This window comes from Chiloscyllium punctatum, chromosome 1 (assembly GCF_047496795.1).
Source record: "Chiloscyllium punctatum isolate Juve2018m chromosome 1, sChiPun1.3, whole genome shotgun sequence".
Taxonomy (NCBI): domain Eukaryota; kingdom Metazoa; phylum Chordata; class Chondrichthyes; order Orectolobiformes; family Hemiscylliidae; genus Chiloscyllium; species Chiloscyllium punctatum.
Window position 1 is genome coordinate 83,862,896 of NC_092739.1, and position 20,254 is coordinate 83,883,149.

At 40.4% G+C, this 20,254-nt stretch overlaps 1 protein-coding gene across 2 annotated transcripts in view; it reads left to right on the forward strand.

Moving 5' to 3' along the window:
- tusc3 (tumor suppressor candidate 3) overlaps nt 1-20,254 on the forward strand; it is a 387,960-nt gene that overhangs the window by 88,201 nt on the left and 279,505 nt on the right. The window lies entirely within an intron of this gene.

Genomic DNA, 20,254 nt, shown 5'->3' on the forward strand with positions numbered 1-20,254 from the left:
TCTGTACATATCAGTATGTTCTCATTACATCCTTGCAGCTTCCAGTTAAGCTCATTTAGATGCTCAAGTACATCAACCAAGTTGGCCAAGGTTTTCCAATCAATATTTGTCTTGCAACAGGTTAAGATGCTGGGAGTTGTGCATGAATTACTTCAATTCTTCCTTCAGTTCATGAAGGCTTGACAGAACTTTGCCTCAAAAGCCAATGAACTGAAGTATGATGGTGATGGGATAAATGTTCTTTCATTTATTCATATGCAACAAGGAACAAAAAAGGTGTGACTGAAGTGTTCTGGATTTGATGAAGTTGATAAATTTCAGAGCTTCATTTAGTATGGATTTCAGATCACCTGGCAAGCTATGTGACATGAGAGCCTCCCTCTGAAGAAAGCAGTGAATATATTGGACATTATGGTTTTAACATTTCACTTTTTGACACAAAGCTTTTTCACATTCATTGTCATTGCAGCGGCAATATCATTGCATACACTTATGAAGCTTTGTCATGGTATTCAATTTGTTTGAAATACTCATTCAACACTCTGAACATTTCTCTTCTTTTGTTTGCCATGGAAGTTTCTTGCAGAATAAATAATGTTATTTCAAACTGTGCTTTTCAGGAAGCTGAACACTTGCAATCAGCTGTACACATCTATGTAAATTTCTGTAGATTTATCAATCCACAGGTTAAATTTTCCTGCCCTGTTAAAGTTCTCAACACCAGGTTGTAGTTCCAACAGGTCAAAACACTGCTTCTTCATCAGGTGGTTGTGAAGCAGGGCTATAAGACACAGAATTTATAGCAAAAGATTACAGTGATACAATGATACATTGAACAAACCTAGTTTGTTGAATCTTTCATCTTTTAGAATGGTTTCGGATCTTTAATATGTAAATCCCAGCACTACTATTAAGTCACATTCTCAAGATAACTTAAAGTTTAATAATAAAAGATGACATCTCAACTCAGATGATACATGAAAGTTGTGGTGAGGTTAGAGTCTGTCTGTATCCCAGTCTTGAGTCAGACTAGTTCTATTTCCAAAGTGGAATTTGCAAAATATTACATGGATTGACTGTCTGCAATGACTGCTTGCAGGTTCTGCATTTTTTGAGCAAAATAGAATGGGTATCTGCAAATGTAACTCTGCAAATACAAATTCATCCCATAAACTTCTGTGCATGTGTGTGCAGGAGAGAGAGACAGAGTGAGTGTGTGCACATGAGTGCATGTAAGAGAGTGTGTTCGCATGTGTGCAAGCTTGGTAAAGTGTGTGTGTGTGTGTGTGTGTATGTGTGTGTGTGTGTGTGAGAGAGAGAGAGAGAGAGAGAGAGAGATTGGGTATAAGCCTGTGAGGAGTGCGTTTGAATGTGGGGGCGGGGTGTGTACTTGTGTGCGTAAGAGAGAGGGTACATGAGTGTGAGAGTATGTAAGAGTTTGTGTGTGAGAGAGTGTGTCGTGCAGTGGGGTAATCTGTCATGTGACTTGAACGCAAGCTCGTGGATCAGGCCATCTTCATGGGTATTGAACTTGGTTATCCAATACCGGTTCCTCCAAACCATGGCTACCATCAACACCACTAACTGCCGGCTCAAAGTGGAGAGGATCTCCAAGAAGATTGCACATATCGACACAGACAAAGTTTCTGCAGATACAGTCCAACACAGGCTCCTCCAAATCATGGCTTTCCTGACCCCGGAATTTCTGAATCAATGTCGCTTCTATGTCCTGTTATGTGTCATTTGTGCATTCACTGAAAGTGATCATCCTTCCATGTCTTGCGCTTTTTGTGCCTGTCAGAGAGCAGACAATTTCTAGGAGCAGTATGATCACTAAATCAGGTGAATTCCAAATGCCAGCCAAGCATAATAATGATGTCTGTTTTGTGTTTGGTCTCATTTGCTGATTCATTGTTGTCATTGTTGTTTCCCAAATCCACCAGCTCGTTTATTGGTACTCTTCAAAAATTTGTCAGTCATCATGGATTAATTTCTGCATCTGAATCTGATCATAGAACATCGAACATGGAAAAGTACAGCACAGACTTTGGCCCACGATGTTGTGCTGATATTTAATCCTAATGTAAAATATAGTAACTTAACCTACACACCCCTCAACTCACTGCTATCCATTTGCATGTCCAGTAGTCGCTTAAATGTCCCCAATGACACTGCTTCCACCACCACAGCTGGCAACGCATTCCATGCATTCACAACTCTCTGTGTAAAGAACCTACCTCTGACGTCTCCTTTATACCTTTCTCCTAATATCTTCAAACTATGACTTCTCGTACCAGTCAATCCTGCCCGAGGGAAAAGTCTCTGGCTACACCTCAATCAGGTGTCCTCTCTTTCTCCTTCTTTCCAGAGAGAAAAGTCCGAGCTTATTCAACCTTTCTTCATAAGGCAATCCCTCCAGTCCAGGCAGCATCCTAGTAAACCTTCTTTGCACCCTCTCCAAAGCCTCTGTATCTTTCCTATAGTAGGGCGACCATATATTCCAAGTGTGGTCTCACCAGGGACTTGTAGAGCTGCAACAAAACCTCGCGACTGTTAAACTCGATCCCCCTGTTAATGAAAGCCAAAACACCCTATGCTTTCTTGACAACCCTATCCACTTGGGTGGCAACTTTGAGGGATATATGTACTTGCACACCCAGATCCTCGGTGTTCCTCCACGTTGCCAAGAATCCTGTCTTTAATCCTATATTCAGCATTCAAGTTCAACCTTCCAAAATGCATCACTTCACATTTATCTAGGTTGAATTCCATCTGCTTTTTTTCAGCCCAGCTCTGCATCCTGTCTATGTTGCATTACAGCCTGCAGTAGCCCTCTATACTATTGACATTCCTATCTTTGTGTCATCTGCAAATTTACTAACCCATCCCTCAACCTCCTCATCCAAGTCATTTATAAAAGCTACAATGAGCAGAGGCCCAAGAACAGAGCCCTGTGGGACCCCACTCAACACTGACCTCCAGGCAGAATGCTTTCCATCTATAACCACTCTCTGCCTTCTGTCAGCCAGCCAATTCTGACCAGTGAGATAGTAAAAGGTAAAGTTTCCATAGTCTTACCACACAATAAGGCTGTTCTCTCATTAGAGAGAGACAGCTGGTGGTGGTTTAACCTGAGGGTCACCTTGCATCAGGCGAGGGGAGAGGTTGAGAAAGAGAGCACTTCATGGTAACCTCATTCGGTATGGAAAGTGAGCCCATGCTGTTGACATCACTCTGCATCACAAACCAGCTCTCCAATCCACCAAGCTAACCACTTAGACAAAAACTATTTCTTTCTGTAAGGCATAGAAAGTCATTTTAAACAAATCCTGACTGGTCTAGAATATATAGAGTTATATGTAGCATTGCTATCATATCCTGGAAATTACCACGAGAGACTGAGTTAGACTTACCATGTAAGTACTGTGGCTGCAAGTGTTCAGACTCTAGGAATCTTCCAACATGTAACTCATCCCCTTAGTCAACAAAGGACAAGTGTGATGAAGTCCTCCACAATTGTCTGAATGAGTTCAGCTCCAACAACACTCCAGGAACTGGAAGCCATCCAGGACAAAACATTCAACTTGATTGATACTACTGTATAAATTCACAAAGGCTCCTTAGATAGCACCTTGCAAACCAATGATCACTGCCATCTAAAGGCACAAGGACAGCAGACATCTCCAAGTTGCTTTCCAAGCCACTCACCATGCACACTTGGAGATACATTGTCGCAGCTGGATCAGAATCCCAAAACTCTGTTCCTAATGGCATTGTAGGTATACTGCAGCAGTTCAAGATAGCAGCTCGCCACCACCTTTTCAAGGTCAACTAGGGATGAGTAATGAATGCTGGGCCTGCCAGTGCTGCTGACATCCTGTGATCTTAAAAAAAGACATATACGTAGGATGCAGCATTGAGTAGTAGAGGATTGGAGGATTTATCTAAATGAGTCTGAAGTTTCCTAAAAGTTCAAATAGCTCAGAATAATGGCTGAAATCTTCAGATTGGTCACAAAGTAAAGGTATTTGGAAATGATTGGGATTTGAAAATAACTGAAAGAACACAGACTTTTGAAAGGATGCTGCATTTATAATTTATCTAAGCTAAGATTACTATGGGATTTCTCCTAGAGTATTATTCAGGAGTTAATCAGTTGGAACTGGAATAGTTGACTACTTCAAATTTTGATGGCAAAATTCACTTTAAAACTACTTCGTGCCAGTGGTTGACATCATTGCGTAAATAATTCTACCATTTGTACAAAAAGGAAAAAAACTTAGGATTCAGCAAAAGGCTTTTGAACCAAATGTGAATTATAAGGTTGCATCAATATTCTATGGTTTTGTATGATTAAAGAGGAGGGAGAAATTCTGCAAGAGGTTTAGTTACAAAATTAGATCTGTAACAAGGCTAATACTGAATGTGTGGGAACAGATTTGTCGGGCCAAAGAGGAGGGGAAATCTCTTCACTGAAAGCATTGTGAATCTTTGGAACTCTTTAACCCAGGTGATAGTAGTAGATGCTTTATCACTGAATGTGTTTAAGGCTTAGACAGGCAGATATTTGATCTCACAGGAAATCAAGGCATATGAATATATTACAGGAAAGTGGAGTAAAGCAGAAGAGCCATTATCCTCTTCACTTACTGACGGCCTTTAGCTGGCATATAGGCTGGACTCTTGTTGCAGTGAATTTCCATCAACTCCATAGAAATCAATTCTACGTCTTGATCTCCTGAGTTGAGGTATTCACTAATTTTTGCACTAATGCCATCTTTGATTAAGATTGCTACCTCTCCACCTTTATCTAGCTTACTATTCTTGAACATCATATGCCCTTCAATATTTAGCACCCAATCCTTATCGTCTCCATCATGGCGATCAGATTGTGTTGACTTATTTCAATGTGTACTGTCAATTTGATTACTATGAATGTGATACATATTCAGATATGTGGCCCCTTTATTTTGTCCTTTTGTTGCCTATGTAACATTTTTCTTGACTGTTGGTGCATTCTTAGTTTTTTTTTCTCATTTTCAAACCTTTCTTGCCTAAAATAGGTTTGTTCTCCTTGACCTGATCTCTCACCCTCCCCCATCTCCCACCCTAATTTAATTTAAAAGCCTGTCGACTTCCCTAGTTATGTGTCTCATTAGAATGCCAGTTCTATTTTGTTCAGTTGATGACCACCCAACTGAATAGATTCCATTGACCTCAACATTGGTGCAGGGATCCCATGAGCTAGAATGAACCACGTTGGTCTTTAAGCAGTTTCTTTACTCCGATATGCTTTCTGCCAATTTGCATATAGCATGGGTAGTAATCCTTCGCCAACTACCTTTTGTGGTTCTACTTATGAATTTAACTGATAGCATACTCCCCAAACAAAACTTTCCTTCTCATTATGCTTATGTCATTTGTGCCCACGTGGACCTTGACCAATTCCTCGTTTCCAGCCTAGAGCAGATATCCTGAATCCTGGTGCCAGGCAGGCTATACAGCCGCCTGAATTGGTAGACAGCAACAAATGCCCCCTTCCTACTATCACTACCTTGTGCTGTGCTCATCCCACCCCAACCCACATAGATGACTTCTTGTATCACAGTTCAGTGGTCAGATGGCTTATCCACCATGTTGCTCTCTCATTCCTCTAAACTAACTGAAAATATTTCAAGCCTGTTGGACATCAGCAAAGGCCGAGGTCCCTGAAATTCTGCTGTCTGAGTACCTTTCTTGCCTCATTTGAGATGACACTTTACTGTCCCTTGACCAGTAACCAAATCTGCCGAAGACCTCATCTTCAGAGATGTGACTACTTACTGGAATAATGTCCAGATAACACACTCCTACCTGATATCCCACAGTGACAGCAGATGGTCTCCAGTCCAATAACTAGGAGCTTTAGTTTACGCAACCACAAACACTTATAGGCAGATGTGTTGCTGGGATCACACTGGCATCCGAAAATTCTCACATTCTGCAATTGCAGCACATTCCCAGCCTTGTCAAAGCTAATATTTGTTAATTAATAACTGCTGATAACCTGGTAATTTTAATGTTTTATTTCTCTGCCAGTAAACTTTAAAACCTGTTGAAGGATTTACAATTTTGTATAATTGTGAGTAGTTAAAAACAAAAAGTGTACTTTTTTCAATTTCAGGGACTTCTTCATTTTCTTCTGCTAGCATCTTTCAAATAAGTTAAGTGAGAAAATACTCACCAACCAATCACTTATCTTTCTGTTGTGAAGTAATCTTTTGGATGTAGGTTTGCTCACTGAGCGGGAAGGTTCAGTTTCAGACCTTTCATCACCATACTAGGTAACCTCATACTAGGTGAGCCTCTGGCTTCATTTGGAGGCCCACTGATGATGTTACCTAGTATGGTAATGATACGTCTGAAACCAAACATTCTAGCTCAGCAAGCAAACCTATATCCAGAACATCAATCTTGGCTACAAATCTTTTCAAAACTTGCTATGTCATCTTTTATTTGTATTGAAATGTGCGCAGGGGTTTTCACTGAGATGAGTGTCCTTTCGTTTTCTGTCTCTTGCTTGGAGTTTTTTCACTTCTGCTATAATGGTGGCTGAGAAAGATAGTTGTTGAATTAATGAGTTGTATCCTTCTCAGTAGTGAAATTTGTAGATATTTTTGAGTTCTCGGTGAATTGATATGTTTTCCATTTGCCTTTCACTATGTTTTCTTTTCCAAGATGCTGAGGCAAAAAAAAAAGAGAGGGGGAACAGAGTAAGCTTTCTTGTTACGATGTTACAAAAATATTGTTGTTCTCTTTCTGCTGTGGCCAAAAGCAATTGCTTTAAATCCATTTTATTTATTCATTCCCATGTCTGGCTTCATTACTTGCGTAATTGGTAAATTGGTAAACTTCCCACTGTCAAGAAGGAGAGATCGCATGTGGAGTGAGACGCAGCCTGTGTGAGTATATGGCTCAGGGACTTTGGAGGCAGCATGGGACATCAGTGCAGAGGGGAAGAGGTGGTTTTTGCTTGCTTTTTCGGCTTTTAAGGTTTTTTTAATCAGGATAAATTGATTCCCAGGACAGGGAATTAGCATGGAACAAAGAATGACATCAAAGGAAAACTATATATTCATTGGTTGATAACAGCTGCTAATTTGACTCAAAAGCAGAAATTTCTGGAGAAACTCAGTAAATCTGGAAGCATCTGTGAGAAGAAAGCAGAGTGAATGCTTTGAGACTGGTAACTAGTCATCAGAACTGTTAGCAATTGGCAGAAATCAGTATTTATGCTGAAGCCAAAGTTGGGATTTGGTGGTGAAGGAGAGAGGTGAGAGGGGAGATGGAGATGGAGATGAAGCCCAGACTGAGGGAGACGGCTATGAAAGATAAACAAGGAGATTTGTGCACAGCAGGCCGAGGCAGAAGAAAAGCTAAATAAGTGAAAATAAGAGCTAAGAGTAGGAGAAGTTTGGTGAGCTGTACTGAATGCAACCCAGATAATGATGGGCCTAGGGTGAGAACGGGTGACTGTGCTCAGAGTGACCCACGTCATAATGAGACTGCTTGTGGGGTGGGTAAAAAAAAAAGGAAGGGAGGATGGAATCAAGCTCTAAAGTTAGTGAACTCAATTTTGAATCCCAAAGGCTGAAGGATCCCCGATGAAAATGAGATGTTGTTCTTCGAGCTCATGCTGAAGCTTGTTAATTTGATGATCTGTTATAGGTTACTTCCAGACTGTAATCAATAAATATTTTTCCCATTTATCTTCAAACTGCAAGATCAGTGGGATATTAAAAAAAAACTAAGTAAATAAGATAGAGTTTTGTGTTGTACCAACATGAAGTAAGAGTTGGTGGACCCAATTCGAATTACAATTATAATTCACTTTGTCACATGCACTCACATGAGTACAGTGGGAATTTCTAAGTTGCCACTTACAGCAGCATCTTAGATGCAAAGATGAAAACAAAAAAGAACGAGCGGAGCAGAAGAGCTCCCGCTAATGCTGCTATTCTGCTGCCACCTTGGATTGGTTACTGTGGGTCATAGTGACCACATTTGAAGCAGGTATTTGTTTGAGGAACCCATCTCCAAGTTGATAAACTGGAGTCTGAGCTTCGAGCATTGTGACACATCAGGGAGGAAGAGAATTATCTGGACACTGTATTTCAGGCGACAGTCACATCTCTTGGATTAACTGCCTTGAATTTGGTCAGTGGTCAGGAACTGGAGGGTGTGCTCACAAGCAAGGCAAGTAAAGGAATTTTGGAGATACTGCTAAAGGAGCCTCAGTCTTTGAACTTGTCTTAACATGCACACTAGCACCAATAAAAGATAATCTCACCACCACTCCTTGACATTCAATGATGATACCATCATCGAATTCCCCCACCATCAACATCCTGGGGATACCACTGACCAAATACTCAACTGGCATCCCCACATAAATACCTGGGTTACAAAAGCAGGTCAGTGACTAGGAAATACTGTGGCAAGTAACTCATTTCCTGACTCCCCAGTGTGTACAAGCCACAGGTCAGGAATGTGATGGAATATTCCCCACTAGCCTGAATGAGTGCAGCTCCAACAACACTCAAGAAACTTAAACCCATCCAGAACAAAGCAGCCTGCTGGATTTGCATGACTTCTACAAACATCCACTCTCTCCACCACCAACGCTCAGTAACAACAGTGTGCAAGATACACTGCAGAAATTCACTGTAAAGATTCTCGGACCACATCTTCCAAACACTTCCATCTACAAGGACAAGAGCAGCAGGTATCTGGGAATACCACCACTTTCAAGGTCACCTCCCAGCCACTCACCATTCTTGGAAATATATTGCCATCCCTTCATTATTGCTGGTTCGACATCTTGGAATTCCCTCCCAAATGAGATTGTGGGTCAGCCCACAGCAGGTGGACTGCACCAGTTCAAGAAGGCAACTCGCCACAACCTTCTGAAGGGCAACTAAGTACAGGCACTAAATGCTGGCCAACTAGTGATGCCCACATCCCAGAAATGAATAAAAACAGATGTGAGATTCTTATTCCCTATGTTGGTTAGAGTCGGGGCCTTAAGGAGGATGAGAAAACTGACCATAACATCATAGTACAGGGAGCCATTCAATGGAAATAGACACTATTGTCTATGGTCAGGATGGAGAGTGCAGAATGCTGCATGCCTGCTTGGTGCCCAGGTTCAGGTCATGTCATCTAGGCTACAGAGGACTTTGGAGTGGAAAGAGGTTGGGGATGGTGAGGGGTGGGGTGGGGTGGTGCTTAGTGGCAGTTTTAAAAGTTTCTAGGGCGAGTAATAGGGAAGGGGTCGGAAATCAAACTTCAGTCATAACAAATCAGGGAACCACTATGAGAATGGGGGCAGTCAACACAGGACTTGAGGGTGTTGTACTTAAATCCTAATACAAAACTACATGATGGAGCTTGTATCGCAGATTGAAATTGGCTACAATGTTGTGACTGTCACAGGGATGTGGCTGCAGCAGGATCAGGGATGGGAACTAAATATTCAAAGAAAAGCATTTGAAAGGCCAAGCAGATGGGCAGAGGAGGGCAGGTTTGCCATGTCAGTAAGAAACAGTGTCAGAGGGCTATACAGCATGGAAACAGACACTTTGATCCAACTCATCCATGCTGAGTTCAATCTTGTCTAATTAATGTAGTGTCATTTGCCAGCATTTGGCCCACATCCCTCTCAACCCTTCCTATTCATATGCCCATCCAGTTGCTTTTTAAATATTGTAATTCTACCAGCCTTCACCACTTCCTCTGGTATCTCATGTAGGACCATCTGCGTGAAAACATTGCCACTTAGGTCCCTGTTAAATCTTTGCCTTCTCATCTTAAACATATGCTCTTTAGTTTTGGCTCACCTACCCTCAGAAAAAGACCTTGGCTATTTATCCAATCAATGTTCTGCATGATTTTATAAACCTCCCATAAGGTAACGCCTCAGCCGCTGAAGCTCCAGAGGAACAAAACCAACCTATTCAGCCTCTCCCCATAGCTCAAACCCTCCAAACATTGCAGCTTCCCTAGAGGTCTTCTGAACCTTTTTAAGTTTAATAATATCTTTCCTGTAATTGAACATAGTATTCTAAAAGTGGTCTCCCAATATCCTGGACAGCCACAGTATGATTTCCCAATTCCTTTACTTAGTGCACTGACTAATTACGACAAGCCTTTTTCACCACCTCATCTACTTTCAAGAAGCTATGCACCTGCACCCCTAGGTCTAGTTACCTTTACTTAACTGTCATACCATTATATATGATTCAAGTTTCTCCCTGTCGCTGCAGGGTGAATTCAATCATATTATGATTACTGCCCCTTGGGATTTCTTCACCTTAAGCTCGTAATCAAGCCTGTCTCATTGCACATTACCAAATCCAGAGCTGCCTGTGAGCTACACTCATAAGTTACTCCAAACAAAAACTCATTGAATAAACTTGTTTTTTTGAAAACTGCAATCAACCTCACTTTCCCAGGCAACTTGCATATTAATGTCCCTCATTTTTATTATAATAGTGCCTTCTTACATGACTTTTCTATCAGCTGATTTACTTGCTGCCCCACATCCTAAATACTGCTAAGAGCCTGTACATAACCTGTACATCAGGGTCTTTTCCTCATTGTGGTTCCGCAAACCTATGCACAGACTGTGCCTTCCGATCCAAAATCACTTCTTGCTATCAGTTTATTTTGGAAAATGATTGCTGCGTCCCTTGCTGTAATATTATCATCGATAGCCGCAAGTGAGGTGCCAAAAGACTGGAAGTTGGCTAACATGGTGCCACTGTTAAAGAAAGGTGGTAAGGAAAAGTCAGGGAACTGTAGACCAGTGAGCCTGGCATCAGTGGTGGGCGAGTTGTTGGAAGGAATCCTGAGGGACAGGTTTTTCATGTATTTGGAAAAGCCATGACTGATTAGGGATGGTCAACATGGCTTTGCATGGGAAATCATGTCTCACTAACTTGATTGAAATTTTTAAAGAAGAGTATTGATGAGGGCAGTGTGATGGATGTCATCAATATTAACTTTGGTAAGGTGTTTCTCATGGTAGACTGGTTGGCAAGGTTGAATCACATGAAATACAGGGAGAAGTAACCCTTTGGATACAGAATTCACTCGAAGGTAGGAGACAGAGAGTGGTGGTGGAGAGTTGCTTTTCAATCTGGAATCCTGTGACCTGTGGTATGTCACATGGATCAGTGCTGATACACTGCTTTTTATAAATGGTTTGGATGTGAACATAAGAGGTATAGTTAGTAAGTTTGTAGATGACACCAAAATTGGAGGTGTAGTGGACAGCCAAGGAGGTTACCTCAGAGTACAATGGAATCTTTATCAGGTGGGCCGAGGGATGGCAGGTGAAGTTTAATTTTGATAAATGTGAGACGCTGCATTTTGGAAAGGCAAATCCGGGCCTTAATAGTAAGGTCCTGGGGAGTGTTGCTGAACAATGAGACCTTGAGGTGCAGATTCATTGTTCCTTGAAAGTGCAATTGCAGCTAGACAGGATAGTGCAGAAGGTGTTCGGTATGATTGTCTTTATTGGTCTGTGCATTAAGTATAGGAGTTGAGAGGTCATGTTATGGTTGTACAGGATATTGATTCGGCCGCTTCTGGAATAATGCATTCAGTTCTGGTCCCGCTATAGGAAGGATGTTGTGAAACTTGAAAGGGTTCAGAAAAGATTTACAAGGCTGGTCCAGGGTTGGAGCGTTTGAGTTACAGTGAGAGGTTGAAAAGACTGGGGCTATTTTCCTTTGAGTGTCAGAAGCTGAGGGGTGTTCTTACAGAGGTTTATGAAATCATGAGGGGCATGGATAAGGTGAATAGCCAAAGTCTTTTTCCCAGGGTGGGAGAGTCCAAAACTAGAGGCCATAGTTTTAAGGTGAGAGTGGAAAGATTTAAAAGATACCTAAGTGGTAACCTTTTCATGCAGAGGGTGCTGCTTGTATGGAATGAGCTGTCAGAGGAAGGGTGAAGGCTGGTACAATTACAACATTTAAAAGACATCTGGATTGATATACGAATAGAAAGGGGTTCGATCGATATGGGCCAAATGTTTGTAAATGGGACTGTTGGCATGGACAAGCTGGACCAAAGAATCTGTATCTGTGCTGTACATGACTCTAAGTGACAGTAACTTTCGGGGAGACATATGAACACAGATGGAGGATTGATTGGCTAAGTAATAGGAGACAGAGATTTTAGATAAAGGGAGCATTTTCAGGATGGCATATCATTGGCATCCAATCGGCACTTCAAGATGCCGAGCAATTACTTCCCTAGATTCCCAGTGCATTCCAAAGTACACCTGATCAGGTTCTGGTGATTTATCTATCTTTGAGTTTTAAGCCATCCAGTACCACCGCCTCTATAATATAGTCATTTTTCAAGATGTTGCTATATATTCCCCCACGTTCTACATCTTCCATATCCTTCTCCATTGTAAATATTGATGCCAATACTCATTTGGTATCTCCCACATCTCCTGCAGTTCCATGCATAGACAGCCTTGCTGATGTTTAAGGGGTTCTATTCTCTTCCTATCTACCCTTTTGTCCTTAATGTATTTGTAGAATCCCTTTGAGTTCTCCTTTAATTCTATTTGTTAAAGCCTTCTCTTGTCCCCTTTTTGCCCTCCTACTTTTCCTCCTACTTTTACTTCTACTGATGTATTCTGTCCTACGGATTCACTTAATCTCTGCTGTCTATATCTGACATATGATTTTATAGAGTCATAGAATTATTAAATCTGTGCTGGTCAAAAACAATCTAATTCCAAACTAATCTAATCCCATTTCTCCAGCATTTGGCCCATTGTCTTTTATGACAACTCTGACATTATTAAGTAGCCTTGTGTGTAGTACTCTATCCAACACCTTTTTGGACATCCAAATATATCATTTCCACTACTCCCCCCTTATCTATCCTGCTTGCTACATCATCAGAGACTTTTAATAAATTTGTCGGATATGATTTCCCTTCATAAAACAATGCTGACTCTGCTTGATTATTTTATGAATTTCTATATGCTCTTCTATTATATCCTATACGTTAACTGTAGTATTTTTCCAAAGACAGATACCAAGCAAACTTCCATTTTTGATATAATGGTATTATGTTTTCAGTTTTCCAATCCTCTGTGACTTTTTGAGACAATAAAGATTCTTGGAAGTTTACCAGCAGTGCATCTGCCACCTTTGTCGCTATTTTTAAACAATTTCCAGCAAGTGTGCACTTCTTTCCTCAATTGATCGTCATTGTAATTATTTTCACTTACCTTTCTAACCTTGATTTTGTATTTTTGCAATCCTCTTCGGAGCATAGGAACATGGAAACAGGATTAGGCCATTCATCCCCTCAAGCTTGTCCTGCCATTTAATGAGACATAACTCCATATACCTGCCTTTTTGGCCCATATTCTTTGATACCATTGCTTACAAAATTTTATCGATCTGATATTTAAATTAATAACTGAACCAGTATACACTGCCATTTGTGGATTAGAGCCCTTTAGAAATGCTACTGACATCTTTGTTGAATGGTTTGACCCTAATTTTAGACTATGTCCCTTCGTTCAAGGATCTTCAACCAATGGAAATATTTATGGAAATCTTCAACCTTTATTTATCCTGTCTTTTTCTGTTAATATTTTGATCACTTTGATCAGACAATCACTTAATTTTAGAGAAAACAGTTCTACTTTGTATAATCTCTCATAACGTAGTCCTTGAAATCCAGGTACACCTATGTTGCACTTCCTCCAAGGCCAATATATCCTTCCGAAACTGTGGTGCCCAAATCTGCACTCAGTACTCCAAATGAGGTCTAACTTGGGTTTTGTATCACTGCAGCATAACCTCAGCACCCTTGTACTCTACTCCCTTACATATAAAGGCCAGCTTTTCATTACCTTTCTCGATTATTTTCTATCTTTGTGGCATTTTAAGATCTGTATACTGGAGTCCCAAGCCTCTTTGGACATCCAGTTCATATCATCTCTAAAGTACTTTGATACATCATTTTTCAATCCAAAATGGATAACCACACACTTACATTAAACTTCATCTGCTACAGTTTTACTCATTCACCTAATCTATCAATATCCCCTTGTAATTTTATGCTATCGTGTACACTCTACAATGCTGCCTTTGTGTCATCAGCAAATTTGGGTAAATGGCATTCTCTGCCTTTATCCAAGTCATTAATACATAATATGATTAATTGAGACCTAGCAAAGATCCTTAGTGTCCGCTATCGCAAAGACAGATGCAAAGTATTTATTCACATCCTCTGCCATTTCTTGGTCCCAGTATTATATTGTCTCCATTCTCAAAATGGTCTATGTTCACTTTGACATCTCTCAACTTTTTGAATATTTATAAAGGTTCTTACTATTTCCTTTCATATTACTTGCTCATTTTACCTTTATAGTTTATTTTCTCTCTCTCTTGTTTTTACGGCAACACATATTGGCTTTTAAAATGTTTTCACAATCCCTGGTTTGCCACTTTGCTACTATATATTTTTCTTTAAACTTGGTACTGTTTTTAACTTCCTTGGTTACCCATTTTATCTACTTTGGAGAGTCCTTCCTCTTTTTTTTGAAACATCAGCTCACTTCATTGAGGGAGAAAAATTCCATAAGAGAAGGAACCTTTTTGAAATAAACTTTATTACAGTTGTAATAGATCAGAATGCTCGACTGGAAAGGAATATAATTTATTGTTGAACACCAAAGTCGAACCAGTGTTTGTGGTATATAAATGCTAGTCCCAGTCGGGACTGACACTTCTGCAGTCCCAGCCCTGATCTACTTTGTTTTAATTATTTAGAAGTGTTATCGCACACAACTGAGCGACTTTTCCACTATCAAATTACCATGACTTTTTTTTAGTTATTAACAACAAAGAACAAAGAAAATTACAGCACAGGAACAGGTCCTTTGGCCCTCCAAGCCTGTTCCTATCCAGAATTTCTATCTCAACCTGTCACCTGTATCCTCTGCTCCCTGCCCATTCATGTATCTGACTAGATAGTGTCATTTAAGTTCTATCATGCCCACTTCTACCACCTCCACTGGCAATTCTTCCCAGGTACCCATTACCCTCTGGATAAAAGAACCTTCCATGCATATTTCCCTTACACTTTTCCCCTCTCACTTTGATTTTGTGACCCCTAATTATTGAGTCCCCCATTCTGTGGGAAAGGCAGCTTGCTACCCACCCTATCTATACCTATCATGATTTTGTAGACGTCAATCAGGTCCCTCCTCAATCTCTGTCTTTCTAATGAAAATAATCCTAATCTACTCAACCTCTCTTCACAGCTAGCACCCTCCATACCAGGCAATATCCTGGTGAACCTCCTCTGTACCCTCACCAAAACATCCACACCCCTCTGGTCATGTAGCGACCAGAACTGTAAACTGTATTCCAAATGTGGCCGAAATGTTACAATGTAACATGATCTGCCAACTCTTGTACTCAATACCCTGTTCGATGAAGGAAAATATGTTGTATGTCTTCTTGACCACTCCATCGACCTGCATTACTACCATCAGTAATCAACCATTCAGCTATGTAGAGGTTTAGATTTGGTTTGCTCTCTGAGCTGGAAGGTTCATTTCCAGAGGTTTTGTCCCCCTACTAGGTAACATTTTCAGTGGGCCTCCGGGCGAAGCATTGCTGATAATTCCTGCTTTCTATTTATATATTTGGGTTTCTTTGGGTTGATGTCATTTCATATGGTGATGTCATTTCCTGTGGTGTTGTCATTTTCCTATGCTCTGCGTACTTCCGCTGTGCTGCAGTGTGTGTTGGCTCGTAGTTCTGATGCAGCTTCATGTGTGAATGTTGGGATGATTGCTTCTGTAGTTCAATATTTGGTCAGTATGTGTTGTTTTCCTGTAGACACTGGTTTGAAGTTTCCCATTGGCTGTTTGCTCTACTGTGACATCTAGGAATGGCATTTTCTTGTTTAGTTTTCCTCCTCTTTAGTGAATTTTATGCCAGTAAGGGTATTATTGATGGTCTTGAAGATTTCCTTAATTTGATTAGTTTAATGATGACAAAGGTGCCATCTATGTAGCGGACCCAAAGTTTGGGTTGGATGGTTGGCAGAGCTATTTGTTCATGTCTTTGCATTACTGTCTCAGCTAAGAACCCTGATATCTGACATCCCAAGGGTGTTCTGTTGGTTTGCCTGTAGGTTTTGTTGTTGAAGGTGAAGTGTGTGGTAAGGCATCGGCCCACTAACTTGACGATACTGTCCTTGCTGATGAAGTTAGTGGTGTTTGGTGTATGCATCTTTGGATCTTCTAATAGTGTAGTCAGTGTTTCCTTGGCCAGGTTAATGTTGATTGATGTATACAGGGTTGTTATATCAAAGGAGACCATTATTTCACCCTCTTCTATCTTTTGATGGTCTTCTGGAATTCTTGGGTGGAGTGGATGGAGTGGTGTGAGTCTTCTACTAACAGTTTTAGTCTTTAGTGTAGCTCCTTGGCCAACCTGTAAGTTAATGTTCCAGGTAGTGAGAGTATTGGTCTGAGGGGGGCTCCTGGTTTGTGAATTTTGGGGGTAATCTGTAGAAGCGTGGTGTGTTGGATCCATCTGATTTCATTTTTTTGGAAGTCGGTCTTATTTAGTTCTCCAGATTTCTGACTTTTTTTGAGTAGGGCGATGATTCGGTTCTCTAGTTGTGGGGTCGGGTCTATCGCCACTTGTTGGTAAGTGTTGGTATCTGTAAGTAGTGCATTCGCTTTTTCAATATATTCTGTTCAATTTAGAATGACTGTCAAGCGTTCTTTGTCTGCAGGTAGGATAACAATTTTTTTTTGTTTTTCCAGTGCTTTCATTTCTTGTGTATTTGAGTGTGTTTCCTTCCTTTTTTTCTGCTTAATGTTGGTGCGACTACCTGTCTGATAGTTTGCTGGGTTTCTTCTATGAGTTGCTTGTCTTTTAGTGTCGTTTCTAATGTTCCTAAGAAATCTTTGTTCTCCGTATCATGGCAGTTGTAATTTAATCCTCTTATTAAAACAGCTTTTACAGTGTCTGTTAAGGGTCGGTCAGATAAGTTTTTTATCCATGCTTCTGTGTTGTCTGTGGTGTTACTTTGTGTAAGCTTGTCTATTTTCTTTTCTGCAGGTCTAGTTTATTTTCATTTTCTGTGTTTGTTGCTGTCTAATATCTATGATGGTCTTGGATATTGTTATACTGTGTTTGTCCATTTCCGGTCTGTTGCCTGAGTGAGTAAAGATCTTTGGTGCAAAATTTCCCAGTTGTATTTACAGAGTCTGTTATGGGCCTCATGAACATCTATCCACAAAATGACATGACCCTTTCTCACTAGTATCCTTGCATACAGGTAAGGAAGGACACCACTTCGACTAGGACAAGCCAAACAGAGACACACACGAGAATTCCTAGAAGCATGGCATTCCAACCAGAACTCTATCAACAAACACATTGACTTAGACCCCATCTACCACCCCTGAGAAAAAGAACAGGAAATGACAACACCACAGGAAATGACATCACTAGCCCAAAGAATCCCAAACGTATAAATAGAAAGCAGGAATTATCAGCAATGCTTTGCCAGGAGGCCCACTGAAGATGTTACTGGTCGGGTGACGTAACGTCTGGAAATGAACCTTTTTGCTTAGCAAGCAAACCTACATCCAGAAACTCAACCTGAGCTACAAATCTTCTCAAAAGTTGATATAGAAGTTTACATACAAAGCTTATTATGGGCAAAGGAAACCATCCAAAGTGAAAGGGCGTGGTGATGTAGAGAGAGAGGGAAGGGACTAAATCAAAATGGACTTTGAGAATTAAATAAAACACTGTATAACCCATGGTGGCCATCTCCCTCTAAAGGCATCATGAGCATCCCCTCTCCATTGATGTCCGGGCTCAAACATAATGAGTATGCTTTATAAACTTTCAAACGTTAACCTATATTTCTAATCATTCTGTTCAGAGATGTTGCACACATCTGGAGTAGGTGGGACTTGAACCTGGGTCTCTTATTCAGGGGTTGGGACACAACCACTGTGCCACAAGAGTGGCCAATGGGTCTGCTTTATAAAGGGCTCAGATGAGAAGTTCCAACTCAGCTGTTACTGTTACTGAATGAACCCATACTCAATAAGCTTCACGGGGAGATTAATTATGATTCTCATTGGCCTTAACACAATAATCAACCAATAAGATTGGGTTAATAATGAAGGGAGCCAGTTGCTTCATCCTCAATCGAGAACTTCATGGTTTAGGACAACATGTCTCGAATCAAAAGTCAGTTTTCTTTCTGTTGTAAAAACCTTTTTAGTCCGGGAAAAATCCCAAGCATAAATAATTGAATGATGGTGGTTGACAATTGATAGTTTGTTTTTAAATTGTTTCCAGAGCACTTCCTGCCATAAGGTGCAAATGGAAACGATACTTACCCTGTTTGTTTATGGTGAGAATTTTGTTACAAGGCTGGTTTGAACAAAAAGAATGAATTTATTAATTACGATGTGCAAGAAGAAATGCTAACAAAACATACGTACCGATTAGTTAGAAATAAGGAGAGTACTCAAAAAGTTAAATAAAATAACTGTACAGATCAGTCACAGAATTGTATGTGAAGAGTGGGTAATGGTACCTCCATTGCAGTGGAGTTAGCTGGTAGTGCTCACATTAATAGTTAAGCAGTTGACAGAACTGAGTTTTACATTATTGGTTGAGATTCTGTCATTCTGATGCCTTTCACCGATGATTGATTTCCGGCATTCAGGATGAGAGTTCTTTGTTGTTGCATTTCCTTCTTAACTGGTTTGCAATATTCAGATTTAGAGATGGTGTTTGTCTGTAACACAGAGGTAACTAAAAGATAATTCTTCAACTGTGATACTCACAACATGTTAATGCTCACACCCTGACTGATGCACATGAGAGTATTCAGTCCCACTAGTCCACCTCAGTAGTTTAAACTGGCCTTTTAACCCCAGTGCTCAGAGTTCTTAGAAGGTGAAGCAGAAATGTCCGCAAGCAGTGGCTTTCTACCACATGAATAATGATGGTCTGTTCCATCATTGTCTGTTCTTACGAAACTTCTCCCTGTTTTAAGCTTTCTTGACAACTTACATATATGGTATTTGAAGTTTCACAAGCTCTTTTTGAGACAATCACCTGAATTTAAATGTGCAGCTTTTCTGCTCTCCTATTAAAACAACACAATTGGGAAATAAAACTAAAAACTTTTTATAAATACTTTGAGATTCTGATCCATTCCATGACATGTCCCTCACAAGATGAATGACGTGATCTCCATACTCATTTCATTACAAAGGAGTGAAATGAAATAAAAACAAACATAAAACATTCATCTGTACACTCAAGCATGACTCTAGTCTTGGTCAATTATGTTTGTCATTCTAACCAGGTTCCTTTCCATTCTGGATGGGGCGTCAGCAGTCATTTCTGTGATGTGGAGTGCCATCTCTGTTGTTTATTAAGTTATTTTTGGAGAAGCATGCGATTTGTCTCTATATTTCTAAAGGAGAGCAGTTCATATCCTAATATAATTTTCATATATAGCTACAGCGAAAGCTTATTTGTTAAAATTCTTTTCAGCTTTCAAAAGCAGTTTAGCATATTTCAGTCCATATACCTCTGCTTTTTTCCTGAGTGAGTCTGTTAATAGTGTAGCAACTGAACTTGAGTTTGGCTCGAGCTTTCAGTGGAACTGTCGAGGTAACTACAAAATTAGATAAACGTACCACTGTCTCATTCACCAGCCTTAGAAATTGGCTGGGACATTTCAGAGTTTGAATTGCCTGATTTGATACTGGTATACCTATGCAGAATTCTGAAGGCAGCGATTTCCATCACCTGGTCAGTGAAGTAACCCTGCCAGTTACATTTGAGTAGATCTATCTCTATAATGAAGGTGGCTTTTTTCTGCTCTGTTTATGCAATCTTCCAGACTGGATATTGGGTAGAAGCTGGCTTTGGTCCCACATTAACTTTTTGGTAGTGGATGCAGGGCCTTATGGAGCCATCAGACTTGGATACAAGCACAACTGGGGAACTCCAGCTGGTACTTCTAGATTCTATTAGTGTGTGATCCCATCATGTCATTAATCTCCTCCTGAACCTAAGCAAGTTTTTCTGGGCCCAGCTAGTGGGGATATTGCCTTATAAGGAAGGCCTCTCCTGCATTGACATCATGCAGAGCTAGGATTCTTGGA